At 37.2% G+C, this 12541-nt stretch overlaps 1 protein-coding gene across 7 annotated transcripts in view; it reads right to left on the reverse strand.

Annotated features, from left to right (window-relative positions):
* LOC110477604 (uncharacterized) overlaps positions 1-12541 on the reverse strand; it is a 271546-nt gene that overhangs the window by 145410 nt on the left and 113595 nt on the right. The window contains exon 1 of one of the 7 annotated variants that reach the window (XM_077785719.1): positions 6372-6423. The exons of the other annotated variants lie outside the window; for them this stretch is intronic. The gene's annotated coding sequence lies outside the window, so the exon portion shown is untranslated. Of the gene's footprint in view, positions 1-6371; positions 6424-12541 lie in introns of those variants that run through there. 7 annotated transcript variants of the gene reach the window in all.

Below are 12541 nucleotides of genomic sequence, written 5' to 3' on the forward strand. Positions count from 1 at the left end.
TCTACTTGATCTACAACTGATAGAGTTTTTTTTTTTTTTTGCCTGCAAAATACAGAACTGCTTAAGTAAGCTCTGTTAATGTTACAATGAAATATTTTACAAAATACACTGAAAAGACTAAATATAGAGCAATGCAAGTTCTAGACTCAAGCTAAGCATGGAAGGACGATTGTGTCATTTCCAATAGTAAAACACAAACTTAGGTAATGTGAAATTTATCTTTACCTGCAAATAAATATTCCTAAAGCATTGCACACTTACAATTTTATCTGGGCACTGCGATTATAATAAAAAAAGCATTTTCTCCTCAAGCTCTGCGCATTTCATTGCACATCAGATCTTATAAGAACAGTATCACAGAACACAATTTATAATGTAATTTTAAACTCCTGATAAAAGTAAATTCACATCATTGTTCTCAGCACAGACATCCTAGGCCAAGTTTTCTGAAAAGTACAGATAATTAAAACTTCCTGTATCATAGCCCAATAGAGTCACAGCTTTCTTGCCAAACTATGATATGAAACATTAATAGGGATTTGAATAACAAGTGCATCCCTTACTGTGTAACTCCTTAGCAGCAGATAAGACTAAATTAGTGTGAAGTGCTGACAAGTATGAAAGATTAAAACAAATATTTCTTGTAAATATGCTAAATGTATTTCCATTTTTTGTCGTGTTCAGCCTGTGAAGCAAAAAATTCCAATATATATCACGTAAAAATACTGAGTTTGAGACAGTTTAAATAATTCAAGGTATTTAATGTAAAAAATCTAACAATTTTCCTAAACTTTCTGGTTCAAATGAGTCCAAGAATATCTCATTATAAATGGAGACAGTCCTGAAAAAGCAATCAAGCATGACTAAAAAGATCACTCTTTTACACAAAAAAATAGCCTTCTTATTTTACCCTTTGTTGGAAAGACATTTGGCCAGCCACAGGGGAAATACATAATCTACTTTTATATTCAAATAATATATTTCAAAATTGTATGCATACAAGGACCTTAAAACAATTCTGGGTGGAATATATAAGACATGGGTTTATGTGATCCTAATAACTGAATTGCTGACATGGGCTGACAATTACTTGGGGGCTTTATTTGTTTGTTTCTGGTACTCTAAAGCATGTGTATGAGTAATTTGTCTGTTAGTTATTTCTAATGTGACTCTGAAGGAAAATACCAATATATTAAAATAAAATATTTAGTGAGATCCTGGCTAGAAAGATAGAAGTACTTATAAGGAGTATGCATATTTTCACGGAGATGATTATTATTACAGCTATCTTAAAGCTGAAGCTGTTCTGATCAGAGCAGAATTCCACCAAAATGTCACATATGAAAAGTACATCTAACCTCATTCTTTATGCATCCTTTTATTTGTTATGTTCATATAAGATATTCAAATAAAGAGTATTGATGATGATGATTTGCTTTCAGGATCTGCAGAACTAATGTAACATCTTAATTTTTAAGGACACAAATGTGTCAGTGCTTCTGGAGGAAAATTGCTTTTCAAGGCAATGCTGCCAGGGAAGAGTCAGGGAGGAGAGATGCAATTGATGTTTTTCACTTTAAACAAGACGACTGTTATTCAGTTTCTCAATACCCAGGATTATGAAGATCAGAGTACTCTACACCCCAGAAGAGGAAAAGCTTAGAGCAATTATGGTTCCCTTTTAAGTACTGTAGCACTCACTGTAGGTTTTCAACAAATAAGCAGTCTACACACATCTTTTTTGCTTCAGAACTGTGTGAGGTTCCTGCTCCTCAACCTCACAATTATAAAGTGAAACAGGGAATTTAATTAATATAACATCACAGTTTCAGCCCTGAATTTTACCACTCGTGAAGAGTTAAACTTTTCTCCCATTAGCTGGATGTGTTCCCCACTTTGCCTTTGCCGAGGAGCAGCGATGTTACAATATCAGGGCAAAGGACTGATGAGTGAAATGTCAGTGTGACTTGCACTTTCAAGCTTCCTCTGGGCCCTTTCAGCTCATACAGCAGAGGAGGATGAATATTTGTGCTAACTACACATATCAGTACAAAGAGCCCAATTCAGGGGCAAAAAAAATTCTCATCCCATTTATGGCGACTGTGCACTTCACAAAATACAATTCTAAATGGTTTATTCATTCACAGGGAAGAGCCTCTACAACTGTTGTGCAAATAAGCTGCCCCTCTGCAGGGTTTGATGAGCCTCATCCAAGGCCCAGTGAGGGCAGGGAAGAAACTCGCCCTGACTTCATCTCTTGGGCTCTGCTCTCCTTCACATTTAAAAACCAAAATCCGTGTGACCAAGCTGGTGATGCAGAATTGTACAGAAATCCACTACTGAGGTTCAAACACCTGAGCTGAAGCTGCAAATGAGAGCATTGTCTGGATTTACAGGTCAGCATGAAGCTGAATAAAAACGACTCTTGGACAATTTGCAATTAGGCAGCAGTTTTGAAATGGCACCTGCTGGCTTCTGAAGACAACTTTTTATGGATTGCACTTACAAAGCACCATATATTTTGTTTATTCTTTTTCTATCAATGTATTTGACAAGCACTAAAAATTTCTCACAGAAGCTCATAAAAAAGCAAACTGGTGTAGCTGTACCTCCACGGCAGTTAATGGCACAAGCAGCTAATTAATTGTGCACTTATGAGTGCAACCTGCTATTCATGGAAATTACCCAAGCAGTTGAGCCCACACTTGCTGCACACAAATAATCAACTGCCCAATGTGCTAAAAGTCTTATTCAAAGTTAAAAAATTGTCACATCTAATTATTGCTGTAAGTTTATAAACCTTCAGGACCTACAGACCTAATTCTTCTGATGAATTATGCAACCAGAAGACACATTCATGGCAAGATAGCTTCTACATGATCCCAGATATACAATATTAATGAGACAACTTTGTATACAAATCTAGCAAAACTGATGTTACTAAAAGTAAAGAATTAAGTCTATTTGAAGACTAAAGATACATAAAACTGATTTTAATTATAATTAAAGACGAGCTAGTTCAATCCGTGTTATCCAAAGCACTTGAATTCAACCCAGGATGTTTGATCCAAACAATATAATTTGTAACTCTAATTTATTCCAAGATTTATCCTAGTTCTGAAGTCCTGATATAAAGGTAGGGCAATCTTTCTAATATTGCTTTTATCAATAAATAGTATGTACAGATTTTCAAATTTGACATTAGATGTAATTGCTACAATGTCTGAATACCCTGTCTGCTGGGATAGTACTAGAAGATGTTTTATTTTGAACCTTTCTGATGTCCAAAATTTGGCTTCCCATCATCCCAAGAAGTACCAGAGAAACAAGTATTGGCTCTCCACTAAGAGCAGGAAAGAAAAAGACAATCTTTCCACATAAAAAGAGAGGCTGTCTCAATTCTAGCTACTCTAAAACATATCCAAAACTGTGTCCTTATAAACAAAGTATCAAATAAAAATCCTTGCCTAAAAAAAATTTAAAGTTTCTTGATTACTGCATCCATTGCAAAAATATAATTTCTGTAATGTTATGCTTGGCATATTGAGTACCTCCAAGGTCTTGATCATTCAAGATTATCCGGAAGCAGATATAGAAAGGAACTGGATACACAACTCAGCTGGTCAAAATCCATGGAGTGACAAGAAAAGAGGCTGAAGAGGATACAGCTGCCTTACTTCGGGGAAAGGTGTTTTAATTTTTATTAACAATTATACTCTTAATGTTCTATGGTAAACTGAAAAATTTCTCCTTCACCTAGTGACCTCATGTCTCAGTATCTTTTCCTGGTTTTTGTTAATTTAGACAAGAAACAGAAATGAACACATCTTTTGGACAGAAACCCTCTCGGATCTGCTGAGTCTCATGGATTGAACTCATTCATTTGACCCTGCTTAACACTGCATTACAAACGGGGTTTTACATTTTGTTATAGACTGGGGTAAGGATCATCTCCTGCTTCAGCATCCCAGTGTGGGGATGGTGAAAGCTCTGAGGGAGTCAGCAGAGAGCTCTTCTCCAAGAGCTGCCCTGGATGCAGACACACAGCAGAGCTGAGCAAGGAGAGCCCAAACTCAGCTTGCAGCTCTGCATGAGCAGCACACGATTGGTGACACCCAGAAGGGACCTGTCACACGATTCCATGTCACTTCTCACATACTGAGTCAGAGAAGTGTGGAGAACTCTGCTGCAAAACTGAGATCTGAGAACTTTAATGTCTATCTCCAGTTGCCTGATGCATATTTTAATCACAGAACAGAAACAGAGATAACTTACCCAAAAAAGCATTTAATGCAATTAAGTGATGCAGTTAAAGAGAATGTGCTGCTTCATGTATACCAAATTAGCACCACATTCTACTGACACAGTTATTTATATGCTTATATGGCTTTATCTGGGCAATTCTTGAGTAATCTGGTATCAGTCTTTTTATTTCCTTCCTATTATAATGTTTCTTTTAATACCAGTAATGCTGGACAAAACTGAAATAGAGATGAGTCCCATAAAGCCCTAATAATGTGAACTGCTTATGTCATTCCAGGCAGGTCCTTGCCTCCATGCCCAGCTCCCACACACTCAGGGACTTGTTACCTTACAAACAACCTTCCCCAGACCTCTGGAAATTCTTTCTGCCTTCCCCAGATCCCTGTAAATTCTTTCTGCTGTTGCCTTGGAGGTATCACTGAATGCTGTTGCTCCTCCCCTGCCACCTGACTGGCTCTGGGTGAGATGCAGATTTTGGGTTTACATTGGTGACCTCTGTCCCCTCCTGCAGTCTCTGGGATCTGCTACTCCTTGAGCCTGTAGCTCCCAAGGGACGTTGCTGCCCCTCCCATCCTTCCCATAGGACTCACCTCACCCCATCCTCTGAAGGCAAACCACAATTTACAGAAAGAGGCAAAACTTTCAACACTCACTGTCACTGTCCTACTTCATCCAACAGAAAAAGTGATCTACTAAAAAAAATTAAAATCTACTAAATGTTTTAAATTCACAGTTTCTCAACATATTTGGATTTTCCATCTTTAGAAAATTTTATTTAATAAACCCTAAAGAGACCCCACAGTATAGCTACATGTAATTCTGAAAAACCATTAAATACCCACATTGACATGCAACTTTTGTTACAACCACTAAACAAAAAATAACTTATATCCTCTGCTCACTTCTGAAGCATAGAGAAAGACGAAAGTTGTGGAAAAACAATCAAAACAAACAAAAATACACAAATATTATTCTTTCTTCAATCTATCCATTGGACATGCATTTCCAAACCAAGATCACACACATTCCTGACAGAAAGCTAAGGAAACTGAGGCCTGGACTCCCTGATTCACCAGACTATGCTTGTCACAGGCGTTTCTGCAGAGCTGTATGATCTCTGCTTGCAATTCCCATTGCTGGCAGTGTCTGAGAGCAGTTCAGTTCTTTCCCTCCCTGGTACCCCATGGTTGAGAGCAGCCTCAGGTTGAGTCATTATCCAAAGTATTTTAAAAATGCACCAAACACAACCCAAACATTGCTATTTAATTCTGTGGTTGAACAAATTTCACATTTGCAGCAGCAAAACACCAAAAGGAAGACCACAATCTTTTCCTCTAGTTACTTTTGTATATGAAACCATGCAAAGGGCTGAATATTATCCCACTGACATCAACTTCATATCATGTTAATTCTCCCCTCAAATTTCAGAAAATCACTCTCCAGTCCGAAGCATTGCATAGGGTTAGAGAAGGTTATCTAAGTTATCTGCTCATCATCTTGCATGTCCCTTCAAGTAAAATGACTTTGCAGCTGGATTTGCCCTTTGTATTTTATAGTAGGTTATTTGGACATTATCAGCAGTCTGCCTAATTTATAAATATAAAGCCAAAATGCCCACAAAAATGTCTGCTTATATGTACTGACACAATGTCTGATGGGCTTCCACTCCAGAGAAGAAAAGAATTGGTTTTCAAGAATGTTATTTGTACTGTTGAGTGGTCAGCAAGACTTCAGTCCAATGCAGACAGATTTGAGAAATGTATTTACACGGGGAAGTGCTTTTGGTTATCACTGCTGTGAAGTTTTCATAAGAAAAAATCTGTGGGAAGATACTGTAATGTAAATACATGTTATTACTTTTTGCTCAAGGGCAGCACTGAAAAAAATTATCATGTAGAGGCTAGTTTTTATTTTATTTTTTAGGGTAAATAGTCACACCCAGAGTAGCTTAACTGTTTGTTCCTCCACTAGGTGCACATGAGGCCACATTTCTAATAAAGACCTAAGAAAAATAGTAAAACTATTCTGGGTTTTCAATTGCAGGTAATATTGTGATAAATTGAGTTGGAGTGTGAATATTTTTATTTTAAAAAACCAAACTCACTCACATTGTGCTGCCTGTGCTGACTCATCCAGTTGACTTGGCATATTCTCCATATCAGACTCACACCTTTTTAAAATAAACAAAACAAAAATTAATGGGGAATCTTCTAGTTACTGACTGGTTACATACACTGCCTTCTAGCAATAACACCTTGTACATTTTTCATGTCTTTCATAGAAGGATTTCAAAGCAACAGATTACAATTACACCTCATCCTTCCTAAGAAGCAGAGAAATTGGAGCAGCAGATGCTCTGCAACCTTGAGAAAAAAAATCTCTTTGCAGGTTACTTACAGAAAGCAGGGATAAAACACAAGGTTTGACCCTCTCTTTCCTTTTCTAAGAGTACAGCTGCAGAGCCTTCTGATGAAGGAAGAAGGAATGTTTCTCACAAATTTAAGATTTCTTCAGATATTAGTGTTAGTTGGGAAAATCTTATTTCTTAACCCTTACATTATGGATAATTAATTCCTCTTTTCCTCCTCCCTAATTTTCCATCAGCACCACCCATTTAGTAACAGATAATTCTGTGCCTTTCTTCTTTTGACTACCATTGCTGCAATGCTGAAGAGAATGAGTGAGGGGAGGAGTGAAGGAGAGAGTCAGGAATGAAAAGGGAGGGTTTGCATGGGGGGAGAAAGAGATGAAGAACAAGCAGAGGTCAAAGCATAGAAGAATGAAAATAGAAAAAAAAAATAATAAGAAAGCAAGAGAAACAGAGAATAGCCTTACAAACTTCTGGGAGACTTGGAAATGTCCTGGAGAGACGACTCAAATATCCCTTAATCTTTCTGTTGCAAATCACACCACGTACCCTTCACACCACCTACCCCCAGCAGGCTCGAGGAGCTTCAGAATGTATTTTACCTCTGGGATGGTAATAAAAAAAACCCTGGACAGGGCCTAGCACAGCTGAGCTCCAGTCATAATTTTGGGTCTCTACATACAGTACAGTACAAATGTACAATATTTATAATTCCCCTACAATTGCAAACATTTAATGGGAGTACAAGCAGCCCAGCCTGAGAGCTCTGGGTGGAAGAGGACCAGTGATATTTGTAAGAGAGCAGTGGCCAAGAGCTCTGCTCATATTCAGCTCCTCTGTGAAGTTTTTCAGTCCCAGATGCAGCCTGGACCCTACTTCTCACAGGGAAATTACCAGAGACAGTAGTTTTGTTTGTTCCTTAGATCAAATGAGATAAAGACCCAAGCATCCTCACATCCAAGGAAAAAAACTGTCTTGCTGATATAAGCTTCTAAGAAACTAGAAGAAGAAAAAGGGTGGATTTGTGTCCAGAGAAAATACAAGGACTAAGCCATTTCTTTTTCTATTATTTGGATTGCCCCTCCTTGACTGAGGCATTAAGGAAAATATTACAAGAGTGTTGGGCAATTTTCAGCTTCATTTATGCAAATTGACAAAAATCCCATGCAGTCAACAGCTCTACATTTTATTCTAATTAAAAACCTAAATTCAATACCTGATTTTCTGGCCATCTTGTGAAGTGGAACACCTCTGAATATTGGGCAATGAATATCTCTTATCAGGCTTGCAAGATCAATGAACATTAAAAAAAAATCCTTTCTTATTCCACTCTGATAAAAGTGGAGATGGTATGAATCAAGGACTGTATGTTCATGAAATAACAACATGTATTACTGATGCCTTCATTCCTGCCAGCTTGAGCCATGTGTGTCTTTGCTCTGATCCAGTACAGCCATTCTTCTGCTTTATCCTTTGGAGATTTGTCTAAAAAATATCCCTGTGGACAGAGATGATTTCTGTAATACTGGATTGATCATTCCCTTCTGGTTTTAAAGAGGCAAAGACAAATAGAGGGTTTGGAACTCTTCCTCAAAGAGGTTCAGAAATGTGTGTTAGTGACACACATTTTGATTTTGCCCGTGCTCTGCACCAGGCTCATTGTATAACACTGCCATATATGTTCAGGCTATTCAGGATAGAGCTTGGCATGTTAGAGATCAAAGCCCCAAGCCTCTGGAGAACAGAGCCAGGCTCGCAGGTGGAGATGCTCATAGATCACACCTTCAGTGGATCAGCATGGAAGCAGTGTGAAACTCAAACTGATCAGTAAGCCCTGTATGCCTATAACTCTGATTTAAAAAGGAAATTTAAAAGCCCTTACATTTTAGAAGGATCACATCCCTTCCAACCCTAATTATTCTGTGATTCTATTCAAAGGTCAGAATATAATGTTTTGGGTAAGGTGTATGTTCAGCAGATATAGATTAAAATGTTTATGTAACTAAAGAGGTAAAATGATCCTACCATTCCCCTCTTCAATTTTCCAGAATGCTCTATCCAGCTTCACCGTTCCAGCCTCATTGTGGCTTACCAGAAACCTCCTTTATAGCTGTTCAGTTTTGCATTGTTCAATGTAGAGTTTTTCTTGTCAGTAAAATCCAGTCTATCCTTGAACTAGCAAGGAAATTGATACCCTGTGGCATGATCCTGAGCAGTTTTTCTTTTGATCTCTGCTTTTGTTTCACCATCTTCATGAAACAGCTGTTTTCACTGTTCACTCTTTCCAGGTGATAGGAACCCACAGCAAGCAGACAATCATCCTCCTCCGCCCCCACCCTATTCCCAGGAGGAATAAATACAGGTTTTAAATTCCTGGTCACTCTACCTTGCCTCAGCACAAGAGGCAAGAGACAGCTCCACAAAAATTAACACACACCTAATTATGTTTTTGCATATCAGACCTGACTAATGTCTCATTCAAAGTACACTGTAAACCAAATAGCAAACCACAAAATATATGTAATGAAGCTAAACCAATGCCTAACCAATTTATTTCTTTTGTTTCCAAAACCCTTCTGAATCCAAATCTATTCTTGAAGAATCCAAAGACTTACTTTTAAAAGCAAGTCAACGAATAGCTTTTTTTACTGCTTCAGATACAAAGTTATCTGTAAAAAAAATTGCAGCACTTAAAAAATAGAAGTCATACTTACAGGGTTTTTTTTCCATGGGAAAGGGGAATTAAACTATTAAAGGACACCTTGTTAAGTAATTATATAGCAACATCACTGTGCAATTAAATAGCCATCAGTCCCTGCAGCTGAGAAATTTCAGGTAATTATTCAAAGATAATTTAATAGGAGAATTACTGTATTCAAGAAAGCATTAGCTAGTAATCTACCTCAATTAAACCAGCCAATTAATTTCAGCACCTTGATAATAGTTGCCTTCTGCAAAACTATCCTCCCCTACACACACACAAATCCTAAATTTCAAAATAATGATACAAAAAGTGATTTTGGCACATTTTAACTCCCATAGATAACAGAATAGAGATTTTAGAATGCATGCATACATCACGTTATCAGTGTGTATTACTCTCACTGATTCAGTGTTCAACTTCATTTCACTGTGACTATAGATTCACCCATGTGTTTGAGAGCTAGAATGGTGAGGGGTACCTGTACAAAAGCAATAAATATTTGCATGCTCCTACCAAAACAGAACATAAAAACCTGCATAATAACTGAAAATGCATTTCATTGTGATGAAATATCTTCAGGGAATGATGGGCCTCTCGCAGTGCATTGCCTGCTTGTGCTACTGTACACAGAGTGCAGACAGAAGTCATTAATCACACAAAACCAGATTTTGTGCAGAAACAAAAACCTGCATGTGCCACAAAGCACTTGGTTACACAGCAAAATACTTTTTCAAGGTCAGTACACACTGACAGTTCTGATATGGTGGTCAAAAACTTGTACATTCTTCAATTTCCTGCTTAAGAGTTTGGATTCCTTGAACAGAGACAGCAAAAACACTGGACACAAGGACGACACAGAGATAATTTGCAGAAATGCAAAAGGGGCACTTTGGCATCCAACATTTACACAGATCCAGTGGTTGCTGAGGTCCTAGATTCCTCACACATCTTTAAAAATCAAAATGTGTGACAACCAAGGAATAGTTCCTTTAAAAAATATCCCATCATACAGATATTCAGTGGTTTAATAACCATTTTCTGTCTCAATAAGGGCTGTATTGTGTTTTCCTTCACTTCCTATTTAATTTGTCTCTAAATAGAAAATAAATTCCAGTTGGAAATAAAAAAAAAAATCTGTGGTTCAGATTTTCATATATTCCTTATATATCCTGGGGGTTCTCTTCTTCCCCCTTAAGCTGTGGTGTTGGTGGTAGACTGAGTTAAGTGTCCTTTTATTGAAGGGTTGATACTATGCATAAACAAACATAAATCCCAATCCTGGCAATCCTGAATTTGGATTAATTTAGGAAAAATACAGACAGAACTGTACAGATGTTCAGTGAATTCATCCACTCTCTTTAACAGGAGAAAAAAAAAGTAAACCCCTCTGAACACCACATCTGGAATAATCTGAATGTCTCAGAGCTATTGATCACTAACAGAAATTTGTGACAAACATGCACAGGAAAGCTCCTGTTGAAATCAGTCCTTGTAGTCCTTAGAGCTGTTACTTGTTAAACAGCTTCAAGCCACATAAAATCGTTCAGGCTGGGGACCCCAAGTTTTTGTTTTGCTTCAGTGTTTCCCTTACTGACTCATCAGTGGTAAGTTTCCATTTAGTTTCCATTTACTCAATATTACCTGATCCATTATCACTGTTCCAGAATTTAGAAAAGTATTCCATAAATCCTTGCCCATTGTGCAATTATTTTAGCCCATCTTAAATTGGCATATTTTGCTATGAAATGATCATTGCAAAAAATTACCTGAGCTACTTGAAACAGTACCAAAATTTCCTCAAAATCATGACTGATTTGAATGCGTTAAGTATATCCCTAAACTTTACTTGTAATAATCAGATTTCTGCTTTTTGTTAACTCAAGTGTCTTTTCTGCTTAAGGTACTAGAGAAAGAAAAAAAAAACCCAAAAAACAACACACCACCTAAACCCAAATCACAGACAGATCTATTATATATATCTGTATCTCAAAATCTGTGTATCATTCTCCACAGTGATATTCAACAAGGTACTTTAGAACGTATCTGTCTTAAATCACATTGATTAAAATGGGATTAATCATATATCTAAAGCCAGACTCATCCTTGAGTATCTTGCCTTAGAGGAAAACAAAGATAGGCATTTCACTGACCACTGGTTTTCTCACCTCCTCGTGTAGTGACAGATACAAGAGGCTGTATTAGGCACCATTGGTGCAGGCTCTTAAGCCTTTGCAGGTGGTTGTGATCCCTGTGATGAAAAAATCTAATTTTTCTTCACTGTTGTAAAGAGGGTTGAGAAAGGATATAGCACCACAGAGATTAGGCAAGAGCCCTAAAGGGCTCCAAGGGCAGTCTGTAGTAGTGATGAGCTGAGCAGCAGGTAACTGGGGAACCCTGCTCCCCTATTTCTTTTTCTCATACAACATGCAATGATATTTCAACAGTTTTTGAAGCTGAACAAATAGATTCAAAAACTACCATATATTGATAGGATTAGAATCAGAATATATCAGGAAGCTGCATCGTAAATTATACAACCAGAATAAGTAATTGACAATATTTACCATTGGGAGCTACAATTCTCTTGGCATCCAGAGTCAAATTATATGTGTATTAATCCCCCAATCAAAAATTGACTCTCTGAACATTATAATCCAAGTGATTAGAGAAAGTAGGGATTCATCCAAAATAACCACAAGATACCTAAAGGATTTAATTTGCTCCATCACTGTGCCACTTGCTGTTCTAATTATCATTTCATCTGGAGTTACCTGTAATTTTCTTTTAGTGCCAAAAAAAATTGTACATTTTGTTTTCTTAACATTTAGTAGAAGTCTACTATTAATCAGTCATTTTTCAACATTTAGAAAATTGTTCCAGGGATTTAGTACACATTTTATTAATGGACCATCCATGGGAGCCTTATCTGCATAGAAGAGTCAGTAATTGATTAATAAATTATTAAATAATTTTAGTGTTAATAGGGGCCCCCTGAGAAGATTTGTCATCATCAGTCAACAGGCCAAATTCACAGACTCAATTAAGCACTCTGATAAATTGGAATCACTGAGACTCTTCTTTAGGACCATATATTATTTTACTACCTGTTTTGCATGAGGAAAGAGGGGAAAAATAAGCTGAAGCAGACATATGCTGAGGTTTATGACTGTTACTCAAATTTGGTTTAACAACAGGATTCAACACCT

Source organism: Lonchura striata, chromosome 10 (genome assembly GCF_046129695.1).
Source record: "Lonchura striata isolate bLonStr1 chromosome 10, bLonStr1.mat, whole genome shotgun sequence".
Classification (NCBI taxonomy): Eukaryota; Metazoa; Chordata; class Aves; order Passeriformes; family Estrildidae; genus Lonchura; species Lonchura striata.